The sequence below is a fragment of the Kogia breviceps genome, chromosome 4, assembly GCF_026419965.1.
Source record: "Kogia breviceps isolate mKogBre1 chromosome 4, mKogBre1 haplotype 1, whole genome shotgun sequence".
Taxonomy (NCBI): Eukaryota; Metazoa; Chordata; class Mammalia; order Artiodactyla; family Physeteridae; genus Kogia; species Kogia breviceps.
This window is the reverse complement of record NC_081313.1, coordinates 44,739,407-44,766,751: the sequence shown is the minus strand read 5'-3', so window position 1 is coordinate 44,766,751 and position 27,345 is coordinate 44,739,407. Positions and strand designations below refer to the sequence as shown.

The 27,345-nt window shown below is 40.4% G+C and overlaps 1 pseudogene; it reads right to left on the bottom strand.

The window, feature by feature from the left end:
• Positions 1 to 21,843: 21,843 nt before the first annotated feature.
• Positions 21,844 to 23,496, bottom strand: LOC136794131 (ADP-ribosylation factor-like protein 16; annotated as a pseudogene).
• Positions 23,497 to 27,345: the final 3,849 nt, after the last annotated feature.

The following is a 27,345-nucleotide window of genomic DNA, read 5'->3' as shown; positions in this document are numbered from 1 at the left end:
TGTATCCTAGAGTTTGACTGTAATGCATTTCTCTCCTTCAATTTCAGTAGCTCTATTAGTTTTCTGGGGCTGCTATGCAAATTAGGTGGCTTCAACAACAGAAATTTACTGTCTCACACAGTTCTGAATGCTAGACATTTGAGATCAAGGTGTGGGCCGGATTGGTTCCTTCTGAGAGCTCTGAGGGACAATCTGCTCCATGCCTCTCTCTTGGCTTCTGGGAGCCTCACGTGTTCCTCGGCTTGCAGCTGGTGTTTTCCCGAGCCTTCACAGTCTCTTCTCTATTTAAGGTCACATTCACAGGTGCTGGGAGTTAGGATTTCAACATCTTTTGGTGGGATACAATTCAACTCCTAACAGTAGTACAGAGATTTTTATTTTACTTTAAGCTAATACAAGTATTAAACATATAAAAGAAATAAGATTCAAAAGGGAGAAAATGAACCGAGTCAACCATTGAAATATCCCATCCTGTGTTTTAAAACTCCTAGGTAGTTAAAGGGTATGGCCTCTTTACAAGAAACCCCATGGGAAAATAAAAAAGCTAAACTAAGCCTTACTGGAAACCAAACTCATTCAGAGTAGCAATTGTTGCTTTCTGACTCAAGAGAATATAACATCTATTCCCAGCACAAAAGATTGTTCAACCTACTTGCCTCGGCCTTGAGGAGGAGAGCCAGATACTGAGAAGGAAAAGCATTAGGGAGAGAGCGAATGTTATCTCTGTATCTTAAGAAAACTGAAGACAAACTAAAGTTGAATTGACTTCACAGGCTTCATGACTCAGAGGCTTTAGGCCTAGACAGGCTGTGTAATTTGGAGGGTCCAATGCAATATGAAAGTTTTATTAAAAATCTGTTAATAATTTCAAGATGGTGACAGCAGAGCATCCAAGCATGGGACCACTGTAAACATGAGCCCTCTGTGACTACATGTGGTCCACGCCCATGAAGCCAGTCCTGTTTCCTGCTCTGGGGCATGGGTGTATCTGGTGGGTATAGCCTGGGATGGTCTTAGTCTGGAATAGCAAAGTTTCAAGAACTGGGTCAACTCTACTGGTTCATAGTGGCTACCTGGTGCATTGGGTTTGAATGCCTAGGAAGCTGAAACATGCACCATAATCCATTAGCAATATCCACCATGAGCATGGGATATGTTTTGCCATCCCTAGAAATGATATCTGACTTTAGGAAGGATATATTTTTAAATCTATTGATGTATAAATAACATAACAATATATCACACATTTTAAAGGTATCGTTCTCTTACCTTTGACAAACATACCTTTGTATAATCACCAACCCATTCAAGACATAAGAATATTTGCATTTCCCCAGAAAAGTTCCTCATGCCCCTTTGTTTCTAATCAATCTCTCTCTCCACCCCCAAATGACCACTGACCTATTTTTCATCACTTTGAATGATTTTGCCTGGTACAGAATATCATATAAAAACAATCATACAATCTGTACTGTTTGGTGTGGTTTGGTCAGCATAATTGTGAGATTCATTTGTGTTGTGGCCTGAATTAGTAGTTCATTTTACTTTATCGCTTAATAGAATTTATTGTTAGAATATACCATAATTCGTCTATCCATTCACCAGTTGTTATACATTTGGGTTATTTCTAATTTGAGGTTATTATGCATAAAGCTGATATGAACATTTGTGCACACATCTTTTTATTAATGTATGTCCCAGTTCTCATGGATTAATATCAAATAGTAGAACTGCTGGGTAAATGCATGTTTTAACTTTCTAAGAAATAGTGGTTGCACCATTTTATACTCCCACCAGTAGTATGTAAATGTTCTAGATGCTCTGTATCCTTGACAACAATAGATACTGATGGTCTTTTTAATATTAGCCATTGTAGTGGGTATGTAGTGTGGTGTTTCAATGTAGTTTGAATTCCCTGGTAACTAATAATGTGGAGAAATTTTTTCATGTGCTCATTAAGCATTCATTATAAAATATCTGTTCAAGTCTTTTACCTAATTTTTTAATATAGACTATGTTTTAGGCTAGTTTTCAGTTCGCAGCAAAATAGAGCAGAATTTTGCCACATACGCCCTCTCCCGACGCACACAGCCTCCCTCACCATCAACATTCCATACCAGTGTGGTACATTTGTTACAATCAATGAACTAACATTGTCATTATCAACCGGAATCCATAGTTTACTTTAGATTTCACTCTTGATGTTCTACGGGTTGTGCCTTGCTCTGTGGGTTTTGACAAATGTGTAATAACATGTACCCACCATTAAAGTATCATACAGAATAGTTCTACTGTACTGCCCTAAAAATCTGCAGTGCCCCATTTTTTCATCCCTTCCTCCCCCCAAACCCCTGGCAACCACTGATCATTTTCATGTCTCCATAGTTTTGTCCTTTTCCAGAATGTCATATAGTTGGAATCACACATTAAGTTAAGGACCCTTTTCAGAGTGGCTTCTTTCACTTGGTAATAGGCATTTAAGGTTCCTCCATGTCTTTTCATGGCTTGACAGATCATTTCTTCTTAGCACTGAGTAACATTCCATTATATAGATAGACCACAGTCTGGTATAGTTTGAAGAACATCTTGAAGATGTTCTATTGAAGAACACCTTGGTTGCTTCCACATTTTAGAAATTATGAATAAAGCTGCTATAAGCATCCATGCGCAGGGTTTGTTGTGGCCATAAGTTTTTGGCTCATTTGGTTTCTATTCATTATAAAAATTAGGTTGTTTGTCTTTTTACTCAGTTTTACATAGAAAGAAATATTTAACGTGACTTGAAAGCTTTTTTTCTTATTAACCTTGGTAAGAAGAACAGTGATTACAAAAAATAAAATGTAATGAATAACATATGTTAAAAAATTCTCTAAAGTAACAGAGTTTCTAATTGCAACTACCAAATTAATGATGACAGCTAGGTATACAATACTCTAGTAATAGGATCCTTTCAGACTCCTGGTGAAATGTGACAAATCTTCTTTCCATACTCTACAGCTTAAAGTGTAATTTCTACTTACTAGCCTTCGTAGACTCAATATAGAATTTTTTAAATGTAAAAGTTCATGTACTCCTAATAAAATTATTGCTGCACCATGGGGGTCAATCAAAGTAGAGACTGGCCTTGGCATGAGAGCAGATTTCTGGAGGACCCCTGCTGTTCTAGTTGTTACCCCCCTAGATCCTGGATTATTGGTATATTATTTACCTATTTCTGTGTAATATTATAAATTATATATAATCTTATAAATGTGCAACAAATGTTTCTGCATAAGAAACTATCCCCAAACCAAGTAGCTTAATAACTGTCTCTTTAGCTCATAAATCTTAAGGTCAGCAATTTGGGCTAGGCTCCGCTGGATGGTTCTTCTGCTGTTAGCTGGGCTGGCACCTACGTCTTTAGTCCATTGCCAGGCATTAATCTGAGATGGCCTGAACTGAGATAGTTCATCTCAAATCCACTTGGTTTCTCATCCTCCACCAGTGTGTCTTAGACTTGTCCTTATGACTCCAGAGCATGTTTCTTGGAGGGAGAACAGATGTGCATAAGACTTGTTTAGGCCTAGGTTTATAATTTGTATAACATAATTTTTACTGCATTCTGTTGGTGAAATCATGTACCAAGGTCAGCCCAAATTCAGGAAGTGAAAAAAAAGAGGCTCTACCTCTTGATTAGAAGGACCACAAGTCATATTGCAAAGGGGTGTGGATGTAGAGAAGAAAGTTAGGGTGACCATTTTTGCAACCAATCTACTATAATGACTAATTCAGGGGGGAAAGGGCCAGGAGAGGCTCTGAGTCAACTCAGGTTCTAGGAGGGTGTTAGGGGAGCTTGAAGCAGTAACTCTTTACCAACTTCTATGGAAATATTTCAGTATTTTAACAAGCAGTATAGCCACATGGGTAAGCACAGGCCAGATATTAGCCCTGAAAAGAACATTACAATTTTGTGTTTTAGAAAGTGAAAACACAATCAGGTGAATACATGCATTATGTCTACTTTCTTCATTACTTACACCCAGAGAAATCTTAACAGTTGGGCTAGTGATGCTTAAATTATTTAACTTCAGCCATGGATCCTAGGAGAAAAGCACCAATCTTTTTAAGATTAATATTGTTAAAGTAAAACTATTAATATAGCTAATATTATATTATTCCAGAAAATGAAATACTGCATCTAGTTACCGTAATCTGCCTGCCCCTGGAAATATGGAGCCTGAGTGGGAACCATACCACTTGATCAACTTAGTTTACTTATTACTTTGTGGAAATATAAACGTTTAAACCATGATCCAACTCCTAGTTCTGTTTCTTTTAGACAACACAAAGCCATCTGTTCTCAGATCAAAATAAAAAACTTTAGTCTTTTAACTATGTTGGGTTTTTTACTCCAAAATATCATTCTTCCAGTCAGTAACACAGTAATAGAATTCTTCCAAACTGCTGCTGAAATGTGACCCATCTTCTTTCCACACTGTATAGCCTAAAGTATAATTTCTACTTACTGGCTTTTGTAGACTCAGTGTAGAATTTGTTTAAGGGAAAAGCTCATGCTCTTCTCCAAATGAAGGTATTACTGAAGCAACTTCTCCCCTCCACAGCTCACCTGCACAGGGGTCCCTGACCATCACAATGCTAGACCTGTGTGTGGACAGAGGGAGAGCCGGGGTTGAATAGGTCAATAACTATGTGGTAATAGAGGCCAATCAATAAGTTTCTCCTCCAGTCGCTAAACCGTAATTTGTTCATAGGAATAGACACCTGAAAGTAAAGAAATGGTAACTCTCTCGTTTTTGAGTCTGAATTTCTGGTCCTCACTCACCACTTCCCACCCTGCACAGTGCTCTGCATCCGGTAGTGACTAAGCAATGACTGTCACACTGGTCATATCTACAGCCATGTCCAAAGCAGGAATCTGGCCCACCTGCACAATACTACACCACTGTTAGATTCAGTGTCCCTGAGCTCTTCCCAAATTGGAAATCAGCAGATGAAGATAGTACCATGGCACAAGGAGTTAAGGGCCAAAGGGTGTTTTTATACTTTGAATTACACTCAACATACAAACCAAAGATGACTATTAGCTTAGGGCCAGAGAAGCAGGATCTAAAATATACTTTAAATAGTTTATAAGAAATTAGGGGCTTCCCTGGTGGCGCAGTGGTTGAGAGTCCGCCTGCCGATGCAGGGGACGAGGGTTCGTGCCCCAGTCCGGGAAGATCCCACATGCCGCGGAGCGGCTGGGCCCGTGAGCCATGGCTGCTGAGCCTGTGCGTCCGGAGCCTGCGCTCCGCAAAGGGAGAGGCCACAACAGTGAGAGGCCCGCGTACCGCCAAAAAAAAAGAAATTAGGCTTCAGGCAGCACACATACACACCCCTAGTTGCTCACATATACACAGCAAAAGCAATGGAAAATATGAAATTATGACCCACCACACAGACATTTCATGATGGTCTGAATGGTCAGTGATATTTTCCATGGCAAGTACAGAAAGATGAGTGAAAATATCTCAGGGCAATTGCAGTTTTTGACCTCTCTAAACGCCGTGATTAGGCCATGTTTGCACGCTGCTGCTGACCATTTTTCTCAGACGAAAGGCCCATGGTCAGCGAGGCTCACGTGAGAGGGAATCAAGAGGAGCCACTTGCCCTGCCCAGCTCCCGTGGTGACCTCACTTGCGGAGATGTGGCCGAGGTGAGGCAAACCCTCAAAAGCGTGCAGCCCTATGTTCCAGAGTCAGAGGTCTCCCTGCACCGAAAACTCAAAGTGAAATTTCTAGTTCCTCAGTATTTTTTCCAGGTGAAAATAGCAACAGGGACATTCCACTCCCGTTAAGAATCCTGAGGTTATTTTCTTGTCTTAAGCACTAACACAAGATTTCACAGTTAGGACTTTACAATTATCATAAAGGAACTTGAAGTAGAGGGAGTGGATACTGGTTATCTTCACATTTACAAAAATTCTAGTGAAAATTTGTTAACTCCTTATGTTGGGAAACAGTCTTATGGAGTGCCTGTTACGTACGCAGGGATATGCTAGAGTCTTTGCATACATTATCTTGTTTACTATGTTTACTAGAGTCTGAGGAAGTTGGTACTATTGTCCCACTTGTTAAATAAGAGGAAAGGAAGCTCAGGTTAAGTAACGTGCTTTGACCGTATAGCTAATAAGTAGCAGGGTGAAGCTGTCACCCGGGTGTGCATGTTTCTATCTCTACTCACTCTCCACTACCCCTCACTGTTCTCTGCAGGGCAGTCCAAGGGTAGGGATAGGTGACTCTGAATTCATTCCACCCCTTAAGTGTTTCTTTTATATTTTCCACTTACCAAAAGCCAGTCTCAGAAGATCATCTGAGCAACAAGAATTGTCATTCATCACTGGTGGGAATGCAAATGGTACAGCCACTTTGAAGACAGTTTGGCAGTGTCTTACAGAATGGAACATACCCATAGCATATGAGTCAACATTCGTACTTCTTGGTATTCACCCAAATAAGTTGAAAACTTAGGTCCACACAAAAACCTGTGCATAGATGCCTAGAGCCGCTTTCTTCATAGTTGCCCAAACGTGGAAGCAATGAAGATGGCTTTCAGTAGGTGAACAGATAAACAGTGGTACATCCAGGCAATGGAATGTTATTCAGCATTACAAAGAAATGAGCTCTCAAGCAATGAAAAGACATGAAGGAACCCTAAATGCACAATGTTAAGTGAAAGATAGTCTGAAAAGGCTACATATTTTATGATTCCAACTATATGACATTCTGGAAAAAAGTAAAACTACAGAGACAAGAAAATGACTAGTGGCCGCCTGGCTTTGGCATGTGGGGAGTGGGGAATGGGGGAGGGGGAATGAAGCAGGTGAAGCACTAGAGAGTTTTTAAGGCAGTGAAACTATTCTGTATGATTCCATGACATTATATATTGTCAAAGCATATGAAATGTACAACCAGAAGAGTGAATCCTAAGGTGAACTATGGACTTAAATTAATAATTTAAGTATCAATATTGTCTTGTCAGTTGCAACAAATATACCATGGTAATATAAGATACCGATAGTAGGGGAGACTTGGGAGGGGGCAGGTGGTGGCTGGCAGGAGGAACTCTATACCTTCCAGTTTTTTATAAAGCTAAAACTGCTCAAAAACAAATTTTATTAATTCCAAAAAAAAAATCTTCAAACTACAGATATTTCTTAAAGGCCTCTTATGTGTTCAAATCTGTTGTTAATGGCAGAGACTCCTGATTATGTCACTGTTCCCAGGTACTTAAAATATAATTGGGAAGATCAGGTACACCCATCAACCCGTCAAGTAATAACCCAAGGATTCACACAGTGAAGTGCACAGATGAATGGAATAGATGTAAAATGCTATGACCTTTCAGAGAAGACAACATTCAGCCCATGGTTAAGAAGGTAAATTTAACACTCCGCTTAATACTGACTCCAGGGGCTTCCCTGGTGGTGCAGTGGTTGAGAGTCCGCCTGCCGATGCAGGGGACGAGGGTTCCTGCCCTGGTCCGGGAGGATCCCATGTGCTGCGGAGCGGCTGGGCCCGTGAGCCATGGCCGCTGAGCCTGCGCATCCAGAGCCTGTGCTCCGCAACCGGAGAGGCTACAGCAGTGAGAGGCCCGCGTACCGCAAAAAAAAAAAAAAAAAAAAAAAAATACTGACTCCAGGAGGAAAAGGGGATGGAGACTATGCCTGGCTGTGGATAAAGAGAGAGGAGATGAAGAAGAGTCACTGTCAGTGGGACGAGAAACCCCAGCAGTGGGGAGTTCATAGAATCTGAGTCAGAGAAACGAAGGTCTGAGTGTGGAGTTTCCAGTAGGAAGTGGTATTTGGGGGCATGGGTATCTTCCTAATCATCGTGTTTCTGAACCCCACCTGACTCTGAAGCTGCCCCTGTCATTCTAGTTTGTTCCTGGGCAGAGTCTCCAGTTGACGAAAATAAAAACCAGAAGCTTCATAGTCATTGCTTCTGGGAACACCAGCCTGGCTCACTAACCCAGGTGTTGCCTGTTGCAGCTAAGGGCGAGTGGCCTGAAGGGAGCACTGCATATACTTGCATCTCGGTGTGTCCCTTTGGTCCTCAAACCCCACCTCACACTCACCCTCCTGAGAAGTCACACAGAAAGAGAGGCAAAGAGAGGGGGGTGGAGTAAACGCTTGCATGAGACTTTGGGTGGAACTGTTTATCTACTCTCTCCAACAAAAAATAATCACAAACAGGTTCTTTTTAATACTGGTCTAGACGAGGTTTTGCAACGTTGCAGGTTGCCAATTGCAGTAATAACTGCCTGAGAACAATTAAGCAGACACCAAACATTTCTATCAGGGGAATCCTTTGTCCTAGTAATAAATAGCCATGAGGTTACTTCTTTCTGGAAAAACCTCCTTGGCTGGTTCCATCCTACCTAAGGCTCTAACTTGGTTTGTTCCCACACATTCTGGGTGCGTGAAGCAGCCTGAGCCAGAAGTGGTCACTCGGATCTCTGAAAGTCTGCAGAGGTGCGGACTTTTTTTCCCCAGTTTTGCAGCTGGCTGCTGTGGTAACTGTGTCTGGTCACTGATTAAAGGCAGTAGCTGTGACTCAGCCTACAAGGCACGGCACCCATCACTCACGACGTGAATTTGCCTTCTGGAAATCCTCTTCTTCCCCAGCTTGGCTCTTTGCAGATTGACTCTCTAAGTAGCCTTTCTCAGGGGAAGCAATTTCTTCTTAATCTTTAGATCAAAGCCCCAATCTGAAAGAGGTCTTATTTTTGAAATCGCTTATTTCATATCCTGAATGATCCCTTTATCCACAACAATCCACAGTATTTGTCCAGCTACCCAGCATCTTTCTTTCTGGCTCTTGCGTGCTGGATGTATTGATTTAGGAAGGCTTCCTTCAAGCTGGGTCTCCTTGCCCTTCTCTTCCCATCATCACACCTTAGAATGGTAAGGCTTGCTGTCAGTCAAAGCACTCCCTGTCCCCGGCGTGGCTGAGTCAGTGCAGCCCTGAGAGGAAGCTTGAAGGAGGCTGTTAAAATCTATTCATAGATGAAAGCAACGTTCCTGCCACAGTGAGAGGTTGCTAATGACGCATGTATACACCGGGAGTGACTTAGGAGGAGGAGGAAGCTGGAGGGGGCGGGGGGAGAGCAGAAAGGCGGTGGACATAGGATCCAAGAACCACGGCAAAGCTTGATATGGGCTCTGTCACCTTATGGTAAGGACAGAATTCTAAGGATACACATTGCTAGCACGAGCTACTCTGACACAGATTCCATGTCCTTTGTCAGATTTCTCATGTGGAGCAGTGCCCCTGTATATTTTATATATACATATATATATGTATACACACACACACACACACACACATATCACTGGACTGCTCAGCTCCAAGACACCTGCAAGATTTCTGACAAACTACTGAGGACTCCTGTAAGCATGTGGGGATAAAGGAGAGAGGAGGGTACGGAAGATGGAGAGGTGAAGACAGTCCTTCATCCTTCATCCATTCAACTGGGATACACTATGTACCAGCCTCTGTTCTAGGTTTGAAGAGGTAAATAACACAGTCTGTGTCCCGAAAGAGATTGTAGCGTATTCGAATTTAGAGAGTTGTTCAAGATAAATTAAAAAAAAAACCCTCAGAATGTTACTGCTGATACATGGAAAAAAGATCAAAGACTTTAGGGCTGTTTGCCACATAAGACTAACATCGTGACTAACGCAATATGCAGGAAAATAGTCCATGGAGTTCATGGAAAGGCAGATTCTCTATTAGGCCATCCATCATCAACCATTTCTTCAGAACCTACTAGTGGCAGCAGTTATGGTAGCTGTTGGTAGGTAACAGATGCCAAGTGTCTCTTGCCCCCTTTTCAGAAGCGCCTGTGAGGATGTGGAGAACATTGTGGGCTGAGTGGATGAGTTTGCTACACAGAAAAGTCCTGTTTTCTCGAAAGCGAGAGATTATGAGTTTCCTTAACTGGGATCCTATAAGCCATGCCAGGAAAACATATCAAGGACTCGGGAAGGCAAAGTAGCCGAGGGCCCACTGACCTTGATCGAGTCGGGTTTTGGTCATAGCTCCATCATAATTAGGATTCATTCAGAGGACTCATTCTCCTCATCTGGAGATTAGATTTGATAAACTCTAATATCTCTATCAAATTCAAAAGTTATGATTTTATACTAAGTTAAGACTCCTAATTCCCCAATTTAATAACTCTTTAATACACTATTGAAACTCACCTGGCACTTTTCCGTGATATAGGCAACCTCTTCTTCAACTCCCATCCCAGTCCAGACTCCACTCCCCTCCTTCCCCCCATTTTTCTAATATGTCAGGGTTCTGTTTAGGGAGTAGTCCTCTCTTAACTCATGTTAAAGCTTGAAGAAGGAATATAGTCTGGAATAGTGGTGGAAGTGCCAGCTATAGGACAAGGACTCGATCCTTCCAACTTTCTCTGTGATTTTGAGAAAGTCAGTTCACTTCTGTGGGCCTCAGTTTCCCTATCTGTGATTTCCTCCACCCCCATCCTATACACACATGGCAGTCTGTGTTAGAAACACATGTATCATGAGCAAGAAATAAAAAATGCCAGGTTTGGGGATTATTTGCTAAAAATGCCTCCTCTATCTCAATAAATACAAGGTTCAGAAAGATAGCTCAGGAGGATTCATTAAAATGCAGATTCTAATCCCCATGCTGACTGAATTAGAGTTTCAGGTGATAGGGAATTGGCATCATAATCTTAAAAAGCTTAGTCAGTAAATTTGATGCACACCAAAGAATTAAAAACTGCTGCAGATAGGCATTTGCATTCATTGATTATATTGGCAGCAATTAACAGTGCCTCTGAATCTTCTCAGGACACTCACAGAAAATGACACTAGTTATGTGACTCACTGGGGCCAACAGAGAAAGCTGCTGTTCCTAGAAGCTGTATGGGGTAAGGACATAGGAGGGGGTGGCTCCTGTGCCCCAGGCCCTGCCTGTCCCCCAGACTGACACCCTGACCGTTTCAGACCACCCTTCACTCCTTTGCAGGGTGTTCAGAGGCATACGGGTTGGGAAGCTCTGGTGTCAGACTGGCGGTGTAGCCAGGGCACAGTGTGGAGGGGATGGGACACAGGAAAATGTGCTAAGTCTCACCCTGGCAGGACTCAGGGAGAGAGCAGCCTGGAGGCCAGAGTTGGGGATTCTGCCACAAGTGAAAACTGCATCCAGACCCACAGAGCTGGGTGGAAAGAGTAAAAGAACAAAGTGGGCTGGGTAGACTAGGGTTTAATAAGAAAAACTCTAAAAGCATCACCAACTATAATTCTGCATATTTCTAGCCCCAGTTATATGCCCATTTCATGGGGGGACCCTGTGCCAGTGAGCTGAGAAGCAGCTTCATCCAACCCACAAACACCTACCCTGTGCCACACACCCTCTTCAGAAACAAAGCAGGATGTACACACAGGGCCAGGAAGTATTCCCACAGGCTTCCCGCATCGCCTGGGGGTTTCGACAAGCCCTGTCTTGGACCAAGGGCCTGCTTTTCAGCAATGGCACCTTTCCTCTTTCCTTCACATTATCTGCTTGTCCAAGTCTGAGCTTGGCAAATTCCCCTACAGCAGTAGTATCTGAGGGGCAGCCCACGAATGAGCTCATCTTTGCAGTTTGCACAGATTCCAGGAGGGCTTTTGTCTGTTCTTTTGCAACCACATGAACAAAGTGCATGAATGTCTGAAAAATATGTTTGGGTGCATCTGTGCCTCTCTGGGCAAGGCACAGATTTGGGACACTTTATACTAGAAGATGCTCTGATCTAAGAAATGATATGTTTCTGCATGGCTAAAAAATGCATTATCTGTGTGCACTGAAGAGCCCTTTTTAATCCTTAATTATTATCATTAAACGCAGGTGTAAGTGCTCTGGAATTTCATAGCAGGATGGGATCTGTGAACTAGCACTTCAATTTCCCCGAAGGGTTGGCTGAGGGCCTCAGGGAGCAGGCCCACTGAGACTTGGGCATAACCACAGAGCACTCCTTTGAGAGAAATGATTTTAGCAACAACTGGTTGGATATTGAAACTGTGTAAATCCTGTGGTTACAGGCATTGGTGTTCTTCTGGTTCCGTAGGTTCAGCTAGGTGACTCGTTGACCGAGGTTACCATAGTAATCCTTGCAAAACCACTGAAGGGAATTCCCCAAATTTTCCTAACCTACTGGGCATCCTTTAAAGGCACAAAATAAAAGCTGTTGAAATAGGTTCTTTGACTTCTTGTATAATCACTTCACTCATGCAATAAACCAAAGCTGGGGCTATTTGCATTGCTTATGGCACTATTCTGCTTCAAGTCTATGTTTTCGCCAAACCTGCCATTCCATGCTTGCATTGGACTCCTGCTTTAGGAGTAAGTCTGTGCTAGATGCTGTGGGAGTTTCAGAAAAAATAGAGTCCCTACCATGGAGGAGCTTATAGTCTAAGAACAAAACAAACATTGTCTGGAGCAGTATAGGAAAAGGGTCAGAAGCACCAGATTCATGTCAGGCAGACTGGGTTTAAATTCCTGTTCCTCCGCTTTCAGGTTGTCTGAACCTGGGTGCCAGATGTTATCTCCTGAGTCTCTATTTTCTCCACCACAAACTGAGGATAATAATAACTACCTTGAAGGGTAGTTATGAGAATTGAAGTAGTGCTCATAATGCATTTAGAGCAGAGCCTGATTCCATAGTGGGGGCTCACTACATGGGAGCAAAGATGATGACAATGAAGATGAAACAACAGTAAACAACAGAGTAATTAGAAGCAAAATAATAAAATATAGACTATAGTCTGATAGGAATTTGGAAAAGGGAGAGCCCGTTGGGGTTGAAGCAATCAAAACTGTTTTATGGTAAAGATGGACCAAAGTTGAGCCTGAAAGGATATGTAGAATTCAGATGGGAGGCGTTAAAAGAGTTGACACTCTGACTGAGCAAAACAACTATAGCTAATACAGACTTTCAAAGTGGTCAGCATGACATGTTGTGGTATTCCAGTCAAGGCTTCCAATTTCAATATATGACTTTGTCGTGTGATTAAGGCAATCCAGATAGCTCCCAAGAATATGTGCCATTGGAGAGGCATCCATACTTAATTTCCTAGTGGCCTCTCCTAATTGTTTGATTCTATTATATTTCCAGGGGTGACGCCCTCCGATATTGCAAGCAGTACACTTTAAAACTGAAGGTTACAGACGGGATTAAGTTTGCTAATCCACTGACTTTAAACTAGGGAGATTATCATGGATTATCTATGTGGGCCCGAAGTAATTACAAAAGTTCTTACGTATGAAGGAGGGAGGCAGAAGAGGAGGTCAGAGTGTTGTAATGTGAGAAAGACTCAACTCACCATGGCTGACTTTAAAGATGGAGGAAGGGACCCATGAGCCAAGTGATGGGAACGGATTCTAGAAGGATTTTAGAAGCTAGAAAAGGCAAGAAAACTGATCCTCTCCTAGAGTCTCCAGAAAGAAGGCTGACAACATTGTGATTTTAGCCTAATGAGACCCTGCTGGACAGCTGGCCTCCAGAACTTTAAAATAATAAATTTGTGTTGTTTTAAGCCACCAAGTTTTGGTAATTTGTTACAGCAGTGATAGAAAATTAATACATCAGGGAAAGCTTATTGATGCAGACAGTACAAATCTTCATTGCATGTTTAAATTTCAGCTACCATATTTAAATTTCTAAGAGCTTTCTCATACCAAGAAGTTTTTTTGTTTCAAACCATCCTATTCTTGCTTTATCTGTATAATAAAAACCAGACAAAGGGAATACTATCTTTTATTTATTATAAAGAAAATAACTCTCAATCTAGAATTCTATATGCAGTTAAAATACCTTTCAGCATTCAGGGTGAAGCAAACATTTTTGGCAGATACTGTTGGTGTTTACAATTCACAGACCCTGTAAAGTTTAATGAGAATTACTAATAGATATACTTTTGAATGAAGGAAATTGAGCACAGAAGCAAATAATGAAGTGCAAATAATAATGGTAATTTTTAAAAAATGATCAACATGTGGAAAAATCAAAATAATCATTAATTGTTTAAAACCACAAAAATAGTAACAACTAAGTTTGGAGGTATAGCTAGAAAGTGATATGGAAATAGTGGACAACAATATCATGTAATTCAGAAGATAAATGGTTAAAGCTTTCTAAAAACTCTTACATTATTTGGGAGGAGGGTAGAAGTGTTGATTAATTTGAGACTAAGTATTCATATTAAAATGTGCAGATAATACTTAAAGGAATAGACCATTACAGTAGTGACAGATCTTCCAGTAGTTTTTTGCATCCACCCCTGCTTCAAATGTGCGGTAGTTATTAGACATGCCACTAGGTCTTGTTATTTAATGTATAATAAAGAAATTCATATATTACTATATTCTTGATAACTAAATTTCTATACAGTTGGTTTCCTTTGTAATCCTATGTAGATTATTTTATGCATTTAAAAACATCCTTCTGAGAAGAGGTCCATAGGCTTCCTCAGACCATATAGTGCAATTCATGGCACAAAAAGTTACAGAACACTTACATTAGAGCCTCTCATTAGCCTTTTTCATCCAAGCTGCTATCAAAAAAGTAGGGATTCTTTCTTTTTTGCATTATAAAACTGTAAAGCTTCGATGGCTTAAATCCACATTCACAGAGACTGGCTACTGAAAGAAATAAGAGAGGACTCCCCATATAAGTGATATCACACGATTTTTTTTTTTTTTTTTTTTTTTTGCGGTACGCGGGCCTCTCCCTGTTGTGGCCTCTCCCGTTGCGGAGCACAGGCTCCGGACGTGCAGGCCCAGTGGCCATGGCTCACGGGCCCAGATACTCTGCGGCATGTGGGATCCTCGCGGACCGGGGCACGAACCCAGTCCCCTGCATCGGCAGACGGACTCTCAACCACTGCGCCACCAGGGAAGCCCCACATGATATTTTTTACATATATATATATATATATATAATATATATAACTGACTCACTTTGCAGTACTGCAGAAAGTAACACAGCATTGTAAATCTAACTAAAAAAAATAAGAAAGGATTTCTCTGGTCAGATTGAGATATCTGCCAGAGTTGTTCATATTGTAGATTTTAAATCAAGATATGCTCATTATCTGAGCCCTAAGCATAATTAGGCTAATGCTTCTTTTTTTGTCAAATGGAGAAAATCATAACCATATTGTGTCAGAAAATTCAGAGCACACAGTCTTAAAACGTATTTTTTTTCTCATCTTATCCAAGATTATATTATCACATAGAGAACTTTAGGGTAATGATTGTAAATGATTTAAAATATGGGCTTTAGATTAAATAGATGAGGACTTGAATCCTGGACTCACTACTTACTAGTTCTGGATGGTTGGGAAGTTATTTTTCAATTCTATCAATGCTCAGTTTTCTCATCTTTAAAATAGTGGTAATAAAAATTGCATTACAATTTTGTTGGGCAAATTAAAGGAGACTGTATATGTAAAGCACGCAGCACATTACTTGGCTCATAAATACTATTTTGTGTATTCATGCAAATTTTGCATTCAAACTAAATAGATATGCAACAAGCTAGTCACGCGTATCTGGAAATAAGTGACCTAACACTAGGCGAATCACAACTAAATAACATTGAGACATTATCCTCCCATTTTTGTTTATTTTCTTCTATTCCTCTGATGGATTTTAAGTCCTACTAGTGGATTGATATATGAACATCTTGACTTCTGTTTCTGGTTGGTTTTATCATGTTGAATAATGGAGGTTATTTATCTAGTCAGTAGAAATGAAGTTGTAAACTTATTTCTACTTTACCACCTCACTACCTCCATCTCCCTGATAGAGTGCTGAAAGCTTCTTCTGAAATGATTTACTTGGTTTTAGGCAGTTTGATAGACACCAGAAACACACTCATTTTCATTTCAGGTTCAGAGGAAATTGTGTCTCTGCTTTGATCCTTTTTTGACTTCATAGATTTAGACAGCTGCTAGGTTAGCCTTTTTATGGTGCAGATGAAGAAGCTAGGACCATGTCAAGCACAGCTTAATTAGCTTTACATCTGTTGTCACAAACAATACATTCAGTTCAGTAAGACATGAAACCTGGTGGTCTGCCCCAAAAACAACAAAAAAGACTTCTTTATTTAAAAAAACTTTTTTTAAAACATCTTTATTGGAGTATAATTGCTTTGCAATAGTGTGTTAGTTTCTACTTTATAACAAAGTGAATCAGCTATACATATACATATATCCCCATATCTCCTCCCTCTTGCATCTCCCTCCCACCCTCCCTATCCCATCCCTCTAGGTGGTCACAAAGCACCGAGCTGATCTCCCTGTGCTATGTGGCTGCTTTCCACTAGCTATCTATTTTACATTAGACAGTGTATATATGTCCATGCCGCTCTCTCACTTCGTCCCAGCTTACCCTTCCCCCTCCCATATCCTCAAGTCCGTTTTCTATGTCTGCGTAAAAAGCCTTCTTTAGATCTACCTTTCATGAAGTAGGCATTAAGGAATAATTTCAAGAGGAGACAATGACCATTAGTTTAATAGAAAATAGTACTATCTGCCAGTAATGGACATTAATAACCTTAAAATTGGAATGATCCTGACAGAAGGTAGAACTCCTATTTTTTTTTAATGAAGAACAGGATTTATTTGATCAAGAAAGAAGAAATCATGTGTTCCCCCTACTTCATACTTTTCCTCAAAGTTATATTCCATTTGGTGTCAATTGTAGATACTCTATTAATTAAATTTCTACTCAAAGACAATTACCAGATGCTATCATTTTCTGATGAGCTCTCAGTAACAGGAAAACCAGACAGTCATGAGATTCTGGTCCTTTATTGGTTGGGGCTGTCAGTAGAAGGGAAGTGCAGTATTTACTATTTAAAGTATTTATGTTTGAAAACGTACCTCATATTTCTTAATGAAAATGGCAATAAGCTCTGTAATAAATACTGACATAGATAAACAAGAGAGGTTGCAGAATTATTTTAAGAGATCAGTGCTTAAGACAAAAAGACAGACAAATAGACACCTCAAGGTCCTTTTTCTTCTGAGCATCTGTAATTTAGTAAATAAATGCCAAGAAAAAGTGTTGCAGCTTAACACAGACAACAGAGGCGTTCTCAGCATCTTACTTAGGCTTCCTCCTGTCACCTAATACACTATGTAAAAGCCAGATAAATATTATCCTGTAGTTGTAGAAACAAGAATGAACAGCATTCTTGGGATATCACTTCATAGTCCTCATGGGGATATTGTGTCACCATTGTACCACCTCTCCATCATTTTTTCTTTCTGAATCATTTCAATTCAATTTATGAAAATCGCACATGCATGCAATCTGAAGCAGTGTGCAGCTTTCCACTGTTAAAGCCTTTCCTTGGCAGGGGAGAGACGGCTGCTGATAGTGACTTTCCAGACAGATATTCAGCATCCTTCAACAGCAGGAGGAAATCAAGTTGAGGAACTAAGTGAGACCAATGACTTCAAGTGTAGAAATTGAAAGGAATTCAGCAGAGTGATAAGATGCTAGCTCTGGGCAGCAATGGAAGTCCATGGGCTGCATTTGATTCTAAGCAGGACTGGTGATTCTGAAGAACACTGAAGAGCAATCTATTGCAACTGACCTCAGTAAATCCTCTTTCATTTATTTAATTCCCCATGTCTCACAAAGCTGAATTCTTACTCTATTGAAAACTGAGACAATTCGTAATTCAAAGACTGGCCACAGTAAAGGAGATGCACTACAGTTAAAGGCACCATTATGGTGAGTGGTCGTAGCAATAAATAGAAGGCAAATATAGAATGTCATGCTCTATGGAGAAATTAGTTCCCTAATAGCTCATTTTTTGATGTTTTCTATGCATCTTCTGCACCATAATGACTTTAGGCTAGTAAAGGGATCCTTGATCTTATTCCTCGCTGAGGAGCCCTGGCTATGGAGGCGACTGGCTTCCATCCCAGTTCTTCCACTGATTAAACTTGAATAAACTCTCGAAGCCTTAGTTTTCTCATCTGTAAAAGAAGGATAATAAGGTTATATCTATTTCATTAGCTAATCCCCTGGAAGGTGCTTAACACCATACTGTGTCATTTATAAACATTCAATATATGTTTACTATTATTATAAGTGCTGCTTTGGTGGTGATTATGCCATGCAAAGGAGCAGTAAGAATCAATAATATTTTAACAGCTATTATGTTTCAGACAGTGAGCTAAGAATTTTACATGCATTTTTGTTAGCTCCCTTCAGAACTCATGGCAAAATACAGCAAAAGCTGTGTTGAGGGGCTGAGATCCGAGAAAGTCGATCTCCTGCAATTGGTTAGATGCAGTTAATAACCAATGAAATGCAGAAAACGTGCCCATTTTAGAATTACTTTAGGAGCCCATAAAAGGAAAGCTGTTAGAGATGCAACTCTTCCTACCAGGGACCAAAAATAGAATAGGAGTACTCAAAAAGGCACAGTTTTATCTTAGAGTTTCAGAAAACAGCAGCAATTTTTAAATGTAAAATATCAGATTAAGGCATTTTAAATCGGAGAAAAGCCAACTTTGAAAGTTGTAGGTTTGTCAACGGATCTTGGATTTCCGAAGAATTGCTAGACCAGATGATGAAACTCATTAATAATCAGTTTCTCGGGCTTCCCTGGTGGCGCAGTGGTTGAGAATCCGCCTGCCGATGCAGGGGACACGGGTTCGTGCCCAGGTCTGGGAAGATCCCACATGCCGCGGAGCGGCTGGGCCCGTGAGCCATGGCCGCTGAGCCTGCGCGTCCGGAGCCTGTGCTCCGCAACGGGAGAGGCCACAACAGTGAGGCCCGCATACCAAAAAAAAAAAAAAAAAAAAAAAAAAAAAAAAAAAAAAAATCAGTTTCTCAAACACCTGGGTGTTCATAAAACACAAAACAAAAAGTACATGCAGCTCAGTTGAATCTCATTCTTCCTCTGTTCAAGTCATCGTAGCAGTATTTAAGCACACAATCAAGGCTCAATCTAAGTAAGTGTTAAAAGTCTTTCAGATGCACGTTGGAAAGGTGCTGACTTTTAAAAAAATGTTGTTTAAATATTGTTATAAGAAAAAGGGGGAAAGAAATGAGATAAATACTGCCTTGACAAGATTTTTCCATATAGCCCATTAATTATAGGGTTTTATTAGGGGTAACAGATTCCATTTTTTAATGTAAATATCAGTGAGAGACATGTCAGTTTTTGCACCTTATTGGTCATTACTTCTTTTAGAAAAGATTTTAATATAATTGTGAAAACAGACAGAACTAAGAAAATGGGAAAGCTGAAACCTTTAGGGAAGGCAAAATTGGGTTGGGTTCACCTGTGAGGAGTGAAAATGTTATATAGCGGCATTGAGAGTCTAGAAATTGTAGAAAGATAACTTTATAGGAGGTAGGGAAAAGTTTCAAGAAAACAAACAAACAAAGGAGTTAAAAGGAGCCAAAAAGAAATTTATCAACTTGCAAATTCTATGTAACAATAATGCTAGTAACCAGGTAAGTTCCTTGCAAAACTATCTTTTTGGGTAAGCAGATCCTGAATGATGTGATCTATCATGTGAGTAAGAAACAAATTCAAGATGAAGCTAAATGTAAGCAGCTTCTGGGCATTCCTTCACCTGCCTGCACCTTGCTCCAGGGAGCAGGGCTAATGCCATTGGTAGAGGGGGTTTAGGTGGAGTAATTCAATGGTTTCCAGTCAGGGCTCCCGAAGGTAAACTGAGATTGGCATACACAAGAAATTGTGAGAAGCTGCTAGTTATGAGATATTACTGATTCTTTTTTTTTTTTTTTTTTTTTTTTTTTTTTTTTTTTTTTTTTGCGGTACGCAGGCCTCTCACTGTTGTGGCCTCTCCCGTTGCGGAGCACAGGCTCCGGATGCGCAGGCTCAGCGGCCCAGCTGCTCCGCGACATGTGGGATCCTCCCAGACGGGGGCACGAACCCGTGTCCCCTGCATCGGCAGGCAGACTCTCAACCACTGCACCACCAGGGAAGCCCCCTGATTCTTTATTTTTAAAGTAAAGAACATAGATAATATATTAAGGTAACATGATTGTACAAGATTCAAATAATACAAAAATATGCAGTATATATTCCTCACCTCCTACCTCAAACTTACTCCCTTTCCTGAACATATGTGCCAGTTCACAGCTTCATGTTTTCCTTTTTGATTCCTGGGATTTAGGTAAGGCTTTTCCCACCCAAAGAAAAATAAATTCTCTTATACTGTCTCCTAAAACTTTTATAATTTTATTTGTAAAGCTAGGTTTTAATCCATATGTGATATATTTTTATATATGGTGTGAGGGAGAACTTTCTTTCTGAATAATCGATAGCCAATTGTTCCAACATAAGTTATAGGATGGTCTGTCTTTTCTCCAATGATGAGAAAGGTCACTTTGATCATTGAAGTAATAATCATAGTTGGGCCTGTTATTAGACTTTATTTTGTTCTGTTGGCCCACTTACCTATTTATGTGCCCTTACCTATGACTCATAGTTATTATAATTTTATCATATGTTTTCCCTCTGTAAGGCAAATTCTCTTCATTGCTACTTTTTTAGGAGAAACACATATTCTTGTATACCTCTATCAGATGAAATCAAGAAGCACCTTCAAGTTTTATTTTCTAAAAACTCCCATGGAGGGCTTCCCTGGTGGTGCAGTGGTTGAGAGTCCGCCTGCTGATGCACGGAACACGGGTTCGAGCTCCGGTCCGGGAAGATCCCACATGCCGCGGAGCGGCTGGGCCCGTGAGCCATGGCGGCTGAGCCTGCGCGTCCGGAGCCTGTGCTCCGCAACAGAAGAGGCCCGCGTACCGCAAAAAAACCCCAAAACAACAACAAAAAACTCTCATGGAGTTTTTATTAATTTTTTAGATTACTCGTGGCAAAACTGATATTTTATGATTGCTTATTCTCATTGAGTAATGTGGATTTTCCCCAATACATTCAAGCCTAATTTTTATGCTCTTAAGTATTATAGATTTCATTGAGTAGGTGTGCTTTTTTTTTTTTTTTTCTTACCAGACTGCAGTAAATTTAATAGTGGCCCCAAAAGATATGTCCAAGTTGTAACCCCCGGAACGTGCAAAGGTGACCTTCTTTGCAAAAAAGATCTTTGCACATGTAACTGTGGATCTTGAGATGAGATCACCTTGGATTTAGGGTGGGCCCTACATCCTCCTTATAAAAAGAGGAGAGAAGACCACGTGAAGACAGAGGCAGAGATTCAAGTCCTGTGAGCCACAAGCCATCGACACCAAGTGGCACCAGCAGCCACTAGAAGCAGGGAATGGATTCTCCCTCAGAGCCTCCACACTTCTGGCTCCCAGCACCGTGAACGTAAGTTTATGCTGCTGCAAGCCACTATTTGTGGCAATTTGTTACAGAGGCCCTAGGACACAAATGCACCAAGCAATAGGTGTTTTCCCACAAGCTTCCTTATATTGTCACGGTATCAGAAACTCAACAGGTTGGACCTTGTGTCAGAGTTGAGAGAGCAGCTCTCCTGCGGGGAGGGGAACAAATCCCCTAGAACCATCCCAGGATGGTGTAGGACACAAGCCACCCGGCAGGCCTGTCCTCCTCTCCCAGCACTGGAGCCAGAGGGCAGATGTCAGGAGTTTCTATAACCTGGGTGCCTCAGTTTACCCGTCACTGCAACTCAGCACAGAACCCCATTTGCTAGGGCTTATTCTGCCCTTATAAAAGCAGCAGATAGCCAGAGGCCAAGCAGTGCTGCTTCTGCCTTCTTGCCACAGAGCGGGCCAGCCATGCTTCTCCGCCCTGCAGTCAACCATTAGTTCTGTGGATGTCCTGGAGCCAGCGCAGCACGTCTGACAAGCCAGTGCCTTTCTGGGCACTGATTTCTACGTGGTGATATTCTGCTTGGCACAAGCAATGAGGTCCGGGAGCCTCATTAATGACTTCCTCTCTTTTATGGTCATGTAACAGGGCAGGTCAATTTTATTGAAGAGAATCAGAATCGATGCTTCTTAAAGTTTTTCTGCCGAAAGGAGACCCAGGAGCTGCGCACAGGACGCAGAGAGCTCGGCGGAGTTCGAGGCGTCCACCATGAACAGGAGAGAATGACAGTTTCCATAGTAACTGGACCAGATGGGGCCCATGCACCACCCCCCAGCTCCCGGATGGTGATCTTTCTCTGAGCCACAATGTCCGTTAGGTTTTGTCCGCGACGTGGGCCACGTCGGGGGAGGATCGCCCAGGTCGCCCTTCCCATCCTGGGAGCTCAGCTTTGTAAGGCAGTCAAGGTCTCCATAGTGAGGTGGATGGACCTAGAGTCTGTCACACAGAGTGAAGTTAAGTCAGAAAGAGACAAACACATACCGTATGCTAACACATATATATGGAATCTAAAAAACAAACAAACAAAAGTTCTGAAGAACCTAGTGGCAGGGCAGGAATAAAGACGCAGAAGTAGAGAATGGACCTGAGGACACGGGGAGGGGGAAGGGTAAGCTGGGACGAAGTGAGAGAGTGGCATGGACATATATACACTACCAAATGTAAAGCAGATAGCTAGTGGGAAGCAGCCGCATAGCACAGGGAGATCAGCTTGGTGCTTTGTGACCACCTAGAGGGGTGGGATAGGGAGGATGGGAGGGAGGGAGACGCAAGAGGGAGGGGATATGGGGATACATGTATACATAGTGCTGATTCACTTTGTTATAAAGCAGAAACTAACACACCATTGTAAAGCAATTATACACCAATAAAGGTGTTAAAAAAAAAACAAAAGGTCTCCGAGCGGGGCCAGGGAGGGAGCACTGGCGGACCCCGCCCCCGCCCTGCTCACCAGCAGGGCCCCCCGGATCCCCATCCCCCCTACCCGGCACGGAGGGTTCGTAGGCAAGCGTTTCACCAACAGCGTCTTTCCCAGGCCCGTGGCACCGAGCCTGCTTATTTTTTTATAATATCCTCTCCAAGGGAGTTTGAAGTTCTGCTGCTATTTTAATGGAAATATCTTTCATGAATTTCTTTCATTTCATACATGCATGATGGTTGGTTTTAAAATGTCACACCAATCAAAGAAAATGAATATTCTTAGACTTACATTGTTAATAATTCATTAGTTTACAATAATGTATATTGTAAAACAAGAAGAAAAACAGAAACAAAGATTAAACTTTACAGAATGAAGAACAGCCGCTTGCCTCACCCGCTCCCAGTCCAGAACCACTGTCATGTCCCTTTTCAAAGTTTGGGTTCTTCGTTTTTCTGGTACTTTCCACCATAACTTTAAGTAATAGGCTTTTGGCTTTGTTTCCTGGCTTACCAACGTTAGACACTACCACACGTTACCTCCTGCTTTAAGGGTGATATAATTCGGCCTCCTGTTTCATGTGGGTACCTGAGAGCTGGTTCATCTACTGGTGAACGCCCGCTGCTTATAACACTGACTCTGGTGGTGATTGTGGCCGGCATAGCATATCTTGCTGGGATATTCTGAGGACCCTTCCTCTGGGTGTTGCGGCTTCATTTCTCCCTGGGATCACTGGCTACCTAGAGCACCAGCTCTCCTGTGTCCTCTATATGTTTGTTCTCATTGTTTTAGCCCAGGGGAAAATTCTACTGCCCCTACAAAGACTAACACAAATGATGATCCTTCCCATCACCCCTGGGCACCCTCCTGCTCTCTTTATTGACTGGATTTTCCATTTTGAGCATTCCCAAAGCCACTGGCCAATCAGCCCTTGCAGCGTATTGGGCTATGATGCCTCAGTCTTGTGTCTCTGTCATTCCAATCCTGTTTGACTTCTCTATTTCAGAAACTTCTTAAGATTACCTAGTATTCTAGGAAGATTATTTTCTAGCAGTTCAGTTAATGAGTTTTCCTTTTAAATATATAGATATTTTTTTCTTCATTCCAAGGTATTTGAGGAGGGAAGGGAATAGGTGCATCTACACCCAGACAGCCATCTTAATCCAATCTTAAATAACATTTTAATATTTTTTCCCTTTACAACATGACAGCAGGAGAACCTCCAGGAGTCTCCTAAACAGCTGGGATAAGGTATCAGGAGAACTCTGATGTGTATAAACAGGACTCAGCTAAATACCTCTGCTTCCATTTACAGTTGTACAGCTTTCGGTGCCCTTTATTCATTGACACTAGTTGTTTAGTTTAGACTTACAACTGACAATTGATGAAAGACAAAAAGCTCAAGAACTTTGATCTTGGAACATAAAGGTTAAGGACAGACATAAAGGTAATACCGATTCTATACATTTGCATCAGTGATCTTTGCCTTATCTGTAAGTTAGACTAAACCTTTTGTAGAATATGAAGATGGCTCTTCAACTTCCAAAAGACATTTTTAAAGCAAAATATATTACTGTTATATCCAATTTAGATTTTCATTTATTGGGAATAAAGACTAGCCACATCAAAATGGGCTTTATGTAAAGAAATGCTCGCCATAGCACTTTAAAACCTTCTCTCTCATATGGTATTTTAAATACAAAGCATAAGTATAAACTTCAAAAATTAAAAAAAATCTCAGTTGATTTCATAACAGTTATGAAAGCAAATTTTGTCTATTTTTGATTGCTAAAACATGTTAAATTTCAACCTACATTTTCGTATGTATTGTCAATAAACCAACATCATCTGTCATTTGAAAGTTTGTCCAAAAAGTATTTTTTATGAAATAATTTATTTCAAGTAAATTAAATTGTGTGCCTTCACATGGTCATTGTGAAAAGTTGCAATTCGCTTTTTTTCTTCCAGTTTTATGGAGATATAATTGACATACAACACTGTGTAAGTTTCAGGTTTACAGCATAATTTGACTTACATAAATCATGAAATGATCATCACAATAAGTTTAGTGGACATCGATCATCTCACATAGATACAAAATTGAAGAAATAGAAAAGAAATTGTGTGTGATGAGAGCTCTTGGAATTTACTCTCCTAACAACTTTCAAACATAAGGTACATCAGTGCTCACTATATTTATCACGTTGTACATTACACCCTAGGATTTACTTACAACTGGAAGTTTGTGGTACCGTTGACTGCCTTCCTTCAGTCCCCACTGCCCTGCCTCTAGTAATCACATATCCGATCTCTTTTCCTATGAGTTTGTTTGTTTTTCGGTTTTGGAGTATAATTGACCCTACAACACTATGTTAATTCCTGTTACACAACTGTAGTGATTTTTTTCTGTAGATTTCAGAATAATCACCACACTGATTCTAGTTACGGATTTTACCATACAAAAACATTACTTAGTTGTTGACTATATTCCCCATACTGTATATTTCATCCCCATGATTCATTTATTTTGCAACTGGAAAATAATCCTCAGTCTCCCTTAGCTATTTCTTTCCTCCCCCTAGCCCCCTCTCCTCTGGCAACCACCTGTTTATCCTCTGAATTTAAAACTCTATTTCTGTTTTATGTATGTTCGTTTGTTTTGTTTTGTAGATTTCACATAAGTGAACGCCTACAGTGTTTGTCTTTCTCTGACTTATCTCATTCAGCATAATTCCCTCTAGGTCCATCCATGTTGTTGCAAATGGCAATATTTCATTCTTTTTATGGATGAATAATATTCCAGTGTACATATATATGACATCTTCTTTGTCCATTTGTCTACTGGTGTGCACTTTGGTTGCTTCCATATCTTGGCTATTGTAGATAATGCTGCAGTGAACATAGGGGTGCATATATCCTTTCTAATTAGTGTTTTTGTTTTCTTCAGATAAATACCCAGGAGTGGAAATGTTGGATCATATGGTAATCCTATTTTTAATTTTTTGAGGAATTTCCATACTGTTTTGTATAGTGGCTGCACCAATTTACATTCCCACCAACAGTACATGAGAGTTTGGTTCCCTTTTCTTTACATCCTCTTCAACACTTGTTACTTGTTGTCTTTTTGATGCTAGCCATTCTGACAGGTATGAGGTGATATCACATTGTGGCTTTGGTTTGCATTTCCCTGATTATTAGTGATGTTGAGTATCTTTTCATGTGCCTGTTGGCTATCTGTATGTCTTCTTTGGAAAAATGTCTATTCAGATTCTCTGCCCATTTTCTAATAGAGTTGTTTTTGTTTTTTGATGTTCAGTTGTATGAGTTCTTCGTATATTTTGGATATTAGCCACTTACCAGATATATTGTTTGCAAATATCTTCTCCCATTCAGTAGGTGAGCTTTGTTTTGTTGATAGCAATTTGCTTTCATAGAATATGGATATTACTAAAAATTACAGTAAAGTGAAATTTATTTTTTCAGTTATACTTCTGTCTATATCTAAAGTAAAAGATCTTACATCTTTTATTCATATATATTAAGTAAAAGATTTTTCTTAATACCATTTCTTATTCAATACCCTGCAAAAATGATGAAAAGACTAAAAAATGCTAAGAGGGTTCAGAACATTAGATGTTGCCATGAATGTGATTCTTAAGTCAAAAAAGTGGAGAAATGACTCTTTAAAGTAACCCTTAGGAGTATCTTCACTAGAGGAGAATAATGAAATTCCATTAGCGATTGTCGTTTGGAAGGCGATCCTCATTACAATGATTTTACTTACTTTACTTTTTTGACATTTAAATTAATCCCACTGGTAAGTACTTTAAAAAATTCACATAAACTCCTAAATATCTAGTTATGATCAATCTAAACTGACTGGAAAACACAGGTAAAATAATAATCAGTGACTCAGCATTGACCCAGAAAATATAAAGTTATGTTTAAGTTGTTTTGATGAAAATTTATTGAATTTTACCAACAATGATGGCTGGTATCTGACTATGAGTTTTTTCTTCTGAACAAGTTTGTTAATTTAGTAAAATGCATCCAACCTAGTTATGCAGTATTAGTTAGGATAAATTTCTCCCTTTCTGATTACCATAACCTAGTACCATCATGTAGTTACACTTTGTGTTGGTGCAAATTCCATAATGATAATGTAAGAGAGAGAAATAATGTCCTAAAAACAATACACCAGTCATTCAGGAAATGGAATCCCAAGTGAGGCAACTTCTTTCAAAATGGGTAGATTGTGACTAAGAGTTTGCAAGTTGGTCTTATGGAGGGCAGTGGCATTTTTTTTCTCTCTATATTTGCAGGGCAGATGACAGTCACATGTGCTAAACACTTCACTGAGCATACCTAAGGTGGTTTGCAATTGCAAGCATGTTAATTATATTGCCATCTATTTCTATGGCATTCCAGGAAGCATATCAGAATTTAAACAGGTAAGAGTCCTCCTAGATTTTATTACAGGGAGAATTTTAACCAATTCTTATACATAAGAG